At 46.3% G+C, this 6,186-nt stretch overlaps 1 long non-coding RNA gene across 1 annotated transcript; it reads left to right on the top strand.

The window, feature by feature from the left end:
• The first annotated feature begins 348 nt into the window (after nt 1–348).
• On the top strand, nt 349–3,693 carry LOC128843206 (uncharacterized). Its single transcript, XR_008446197.1, has 2 exons — nt 349–883; nt 2,519–3,693. It is a non-coding gene; the product is annotated as an uncharacterized LOC128843206 (long non-coding RNA).
• The last annotated feature ends 2,493 nt before the right edge of the window (nt 3,694–6,186 follow it).

The raw sequence follows: 6,186 nt of genomic DNA, 5'->3' as shown, positions 1-6,186 counted from the left end.
TGAAAAAGTATAATAGATTTGAAAAGTATGAACATAGACTAGCTGCCTTATACAGCTTTTGTTTTATGACAATGTCAGTGCATTCATTTTGGTGATGTTGGCCAACCTAATAATTTCAAATGGTGTTTTGTAACCAAAGTCTAAATGAGCTCTCCCTGACAGCTAGTGATGAGCTGGGACTGGAGGGAAAGGGTTCAGGACCAGATTGTATTTACATTATTTTTTATTATCTAGGTATCCAGCAAACAGAGCTGTGTTGCCCAAGTGATAGATTTTGGTTGGGGTTGGGTTACAAATCACTTGAATACGGGGGGGGGGGGGAAGAGGGGCAGGGGATGAAATGTTGTTTTTATTGTATGAGTAAAGGGCAGTAGAACTGTACTTAGCCTGTGCTGATTGAGGGCATCAAGAGAGAGGGTGGGGACCTGTCCCGCTCCACTGTTTAAAGACAGAGCTGATTAGGCTCCATAGATAGTCTTTTATTCTGTTAAGTGACCACTGCAGCTGAAATCACTGATAATCAGGTCTAAAAGTGCTTAGTCGTGCTGTGGGGTCATGTTTCTGTGGAAGAGATGTCCCAGACTGCACTAGCAGCGAGGTCCCCCCCTGAGAGCTCAGCTGAAATCACTGAGAGCTGGGTGGAACCTCAAGAGACCAACTCGCAGAGGTCACAGTGGCAGGTGGCAGCAGAAGATGACTGCGCAGGGCCATTGGCAACAGAGTGGTGCAGTGAACGGTGGCACAACAAACAGCAGTGGCCAGAGGAACAGTGAGCAGCTGGAGGAATGAGCAAGGTGCCTTCTTGCCCCCCACCTGGGAGGTGTCTGTACTCACGTGAAAGCACCTCTGAACTTTGAGTCTCTGCTGACCAAGGACAACACCGGTGAGTGGGGTGCGGAGGAGGGAAAAGTGAGGGGCATGTTAAATAAACATTTGTTTGTTGGACTATATTTTAGTGACTTTGCTTCAGAATGCTAGATTTGTGACTGGAAATGGAAACTTATATAAATATGTTTCCTAGTAGGCCAAGATTTTTAAAATGCATTATTTGCCAAGGTTGTTATCTCACATCGTTGATATCTTGAGAGGTCATTATGTTGGGGAGTTTCTGTACTAAACATTTTTATTATTATAATTAATTTTTACATAAGAATGGTCATATTGGGTCAGACCAATGGTCCATATAGCCCAATGTCCTGTATTCTGATAGTGGTCAAGGCCAGGTGCTTCAGAGGGAATGAACAGAACAGGGAATCATCAAGTGATCCATCCCCTGTTGCCCATTCCCAGCTTCTGGCAAACAGGCTACGGACACTCAGAGCATGGTATTGCATCCCTCCCCATCCTGGCTAATAGTCACTGATGGACCTATTCTCCAGGAATTTATCTAGTTCTTTTTTTTTAATCCTGTTATAGTTTTGGTCTTCACAGCATCCCCTGGCAGAGTTCCACGGGTTGACTTATGTTGTGTGAAGAAGTACTTCCTTTTGTTTTTTTAAAACCTGCTGCCTATTAATTTCATTGTGTGACTGCTAGTTCTTGTGTTATGTGAAGGATTAAATAACATTTCCTTATTCACTTTCTTCACACCAGTCAAGATTTTATAGACCTCTATCATATTCCCCCTTAGTCATCTCTTTTCTAAGATGAAAATTCCCAGTCACTTTAATCTCTCCTCCTGTTTCATACCCCTAATCATTTTAGTTGCTATCTCTGTACCTTTTCCAATTCCAATATATCTTTTTTGGGATGGGGGACCAGATCTGCACACAGTATTCAAGGTGTGCACGTACCATGGATTTACATAGAGGCAATATGATATTTTCTGTCTTATTATCTATCCCTTTCTTAATGATTCCCAACATTCTGTTTGCTTTTTTGACTGCCACTGCACATTGAGTGGATGTTTTCAGAGAACTATCCACAATGACTCCAAGATCTCTTTCTTGAGTGTTGTTAGCTAATTCAGACTCCATTATTTTGTATGTATAGTTGAGATTGTTCTCCACTGTGCATTACTTTGCATTTATCAACATTGAATTTCATCTGCCATCTTGTTGCCCAGTCACCCAGTTTTGTGAGATCCCTTTGTAATTCTTCGCAGTCTGCCTGGGACTTAACTATCTTTAATAGTTTTGTATCATCTGCAAATTTTGTCACCTCACTGTTTAACCATTTTTCCAGATCATTTATGAATATGTTGAACAGTAATGGTCCCAGTACTGACCCCTCAGGGATACCACTATATATCTCTCTCCATTCTGAAAACTGATAATTTATTCCTACCCTTTGTTTCCCATCTTTTAACCAGTTACTGATCCATGAGAGGACTTCCCTCTTATCCCATGAGGGCTTACTTTTCAAAAGTCAATTTAAATTAAATACATTTTTTTAATTATATTTTTTTAGAAATCTAGACCTGTTATGTGTTTTGGTGTAACTTGCATTATCCTTATGTTAAATTTGCATTATCCTAACAAAACATTTACTTTATTCATATCTCTTTTATACGTTGCAGGTCAAAGTGAAAATGAAAAGACAAAAAACAATAAAATATTTTTTCCACTCAAAGGCTTCAAAAACTAGCTAAGGTGAAGAACCCATCAAGAACCAAGAATATATCAATATGTCATCTGAAGGTTCAAGTGGTATATCTATTTCCGACCAGCCCGAAGCACAAATATAGCTACCTACTGAAGAAACAGTGTCTCCAAAACCTAAAGGCAGTTCCCGATGTTTGTCGGTCAAAGTGTTCCCATTTATTAAAGTTACAAAAGGTGGCTACTGGTGCACCTCTTGCAAAAAAGCTTATGAAGAAGGAAAACTTCCCAATGCTATAATTGGTAAAAGTGGAGGAGCTTGGTTTGTCAAACCGACCAGCAAAGCCAATGCTGACAAACTACATGAAAAGGCTGCAAAACACCAGGCCTCTGGAGTGCATCAATATGCAGAAAGCCTTATAAGCCCACTTTCAAAGCCAATTTTAGAAGTACTTAATGAGGCTGTTAAGAATGCTGGAGACACAACACAGTTCATGCGAACAAACATGGCCGTGGCATCCTACTTTCTATTTAAGCAAGAGATACCACACACTACAAACTGGAGGCCAGTGTTAAGTGCATTGTCCCTTGTTCATCCTGAAGTTGAACACTGGTTCCGAACAAGACCAGCAAATGCTCACTATCTTTCTGCAAGAAACTCAACTGACTGGCTAGAAGCATGCAGTGCAACAGTGAAAGACTCAAGAGTTGAAAAAGTGAAGAACTCTCTCACCACGTTCAAAAAATTTGCATACATGGCTGATGAATGCACTGATGCAAATGGGCATCAAGTATTAAGTCATTGTGTATGTTATCTTGATGTCAGGGGTAGGCCAGTAGATGCATTTCTAGATGTTCAAGTTATAGAAGACACATCGGCTGCATCTGTGACAACCCACATCGTAGAAGAGTTAAATGCTTGTCAGTTGGACCCCAAACAGATGGCTGCTTGTGCATTTGATGGAGCTGCAAACTTCTCTGGAAGACATGGTGGAGTACATGCTTTGCTCAGAGAAAAGTGTAACCCTAATCTCTCCTATACGCACTGCAGAGGCCATCTACTCCAACTAGCGCTAGTACAAGCTGCAGAATCTTCAAAAGACATTTAAAAAGCTATAAATTTAATGTCTTCATTATATTCTTTTTTCAACAAGAGTCCAAAAAGACTGAATATCTTGGAAAATATAGAAGCTACCCTGGCTCCCAGTGCTTGCCCCGCAAAACTCATTTGCGGCAAGCCTGGGAGGGGGGGGAGGAGGGGGAACGCGGTGTGCTGGGGAAGAGGCGGGGCCAGGGTGGGGATTTGGGGAGGGGTCCAATAGGGACAGGGAGGGGGTGGAGTTGGGGTGGGGCAGGGGACAGGGATTTGGGAAGGGGTCCAATAGGGGCAGGGAGGGGGCGGAGGCAGGGCAGGGTTGTTCTTCGGTGGCAGGCCCTTGACTTGCTCCAGGTCTTCGGGGGCAGACCCTGCAGAGCCGCCGAAGACCCGGAGTGAGTGAAGGGCCCGCCGCCAAAGACCTGGTAGGGAACTGCCCGGTGAGTACAACCCCTCTGTTTCCCCCCCCCTCCATCTGACCCCCTGTCCTCCCTCAGAACCCGTAACCGATCAACCCCCCCCCTCCTTGTCCCCTGACCACCCCCTCCTGAGACCCCCCCAGGACCACACCCTCTACCCACCCCCCCCCATTTCCTGTCCCCTGACCGCCCCCCCAGAACCTCCGCCCCCTCCAACTGCTCCCTGTCCTTTATCCAACCCCTCCTCCTGGCCTGGCCCCCTTACCATGCTGCTCAGGACAGCGTGTATGGATGCTGCATGGCCCACTGGAGCTTGCAGCCTTACCCCCTTACCATGCCGCTCAAAGTGGTAGGAGCTGCAGAGCTGCCCAGGAGCAGTCCAGGGCACCGGCGGTGGGGCACACTGAGGCTCTGCGAGAGGGGGGAAGGCGGCGAGCCTCCCAAGCCAGGAGCTCAGGCAGGCTGGATGTGGCCTGCGGGCCGGTGTAACGACAGAAAAACCTCCCTCTCCCAATTGCCCACCCCTTTAACAACCAGTTCTAAACCAGCTTCTAAATTTAATAACCAGTTCACGCAAACTGGCTTCAACTCACCACTGAATACAGGTGCCTCCAAATAATTTTTGAGCGGTGTCATTTTCTTCTGGACAAGCTTCTGACACCCCCTCCATGCACTTGAGTGTCAAGTTTTCCTTGGCATTTGGAGTGGGGGCTGAAGGAGGGGGAACGATGACCCCTTGGGTTTGTTTCAGCAACACTAATGGGTGTGGGGGCAGGCAGAGTTGTAGGAGAGAGATCTTTATTGGGCACGCTGAAGCTGCAGAGTTTGTGGGAGGGGCCTGGCCCCTGTTTGCATCCCTGAGCCCCTGGTGACACAATGAACTAGGTCCTCTGGAAACATGGCCCTCTTTGGCCCAGGTCAGGGGAGATGCTGCTGTCTTGGATCTGGACTAGAACAGTTCAGAAGCGTTCTGCCATTGCACTCCAAACAGACAGACGATGGAGTATTATTCCCATTTTACAGACAGGGAACTGAGGCCCAGAGAGGTTAAGTGACTCATCCAAGGTCCCTCCAGGGAGTCTGTGGCAGAGGCAGGAACTGAACCTACATCTCCCAAGACCCAGTCTGTTGCCTTATCTAGAAGCCCATCCCCTAAGCTGCAGATACCCCCTAAAGAATGGGAAATGCTCCAGAGCTCATGTCTGCACCCTACGCTTTCCAAGCTGGCAGCTGAGTTTTCTCTAGCAGCAGCAGGATTGGCTGCTTTAAATGCTATATTTACAATACCCCCTGCCCCAGAGATTGTACCCTGGACCTGTAGCCCCACAAGTACCAACCCTCTTGAGCTAAGGGAACTACCTCATTGGTTGTGAGTAAGTGGAACCAGCCACTAGGGAGCACTGCACTCCCACAGCCTACCCAATGGTTACATCCATAGATAGAATCATAGAATATCAGGGTTGGAAGGGACCTAAGGAGGTCATCTAGTCCAACCCCCTGCTCAAAGCAGGACCAATCCCAACTACATCATCCCAGCCAGGGCTTTGTCAAGCCGGGTCTTAAAAACTTCTAAAGATGGAGATTCCACCACTTCCCTTGATAACCCATTCCAGTGCTTCACCACCCTCCTAGTGAAAAAGTTTTTCCTAATATCCAACCTAGACCTCTCCCACTGCAACTCGAGACCATTACTCCTTGTTCTGTCATTTGGTACCACTGAGAACAGTCTAGATCCATCCTCTTTGGAACCCCCTTTCAGGTAGTTGAAAGCAGCTATCAAATCCCCCCTCATTCTTCTCTTCTGCAGACTAAACAATCCCAGTTTCCTAAGCCTCTCCTCATAAGTCATGTGCTCCAGCCCCCTAATCATTTTTGTTGCCCTCCGCTGGACTTTTTCCAATTTTTCCACATCCTTCTTGTAGTGTGGGGCCCAAAACTGGACACAGTACTCCAGATGAGGCCTCACCAATGTTGAATAGAGGGGAATGATCACGTCCCTCGATCTGCTGGCAATGCCCCTACTCATACAGCCCCAAGTGCCATTAGCCTTCTTGGCAACAAGGGCACACTGTTGATTCATATCCAGTTTCTCGTCCACTTAGATGAGTGAATCTGATTTCCCCCTCCCCCC

This window comes from Malaclemys terrapin, chromosome 9, assembly GCF_027887155.1.
Source record: "Malaclemys terrapin pileata isolate rMalTer1 chromosome 9, rMalTer1.hap1, whole genome shotgun sequence".
NCBI classification, from domain to species: Eukaryota; Metazoa; Chordata; order Testudines; family Emydidae; genus Malaclemys; species Malaclemys terrapin.
The sequence above is the reverse complement of the archived record's forward strand: the minus strand, read 5'-3'. Positions and strand labels throughout refer to the sequence as shown.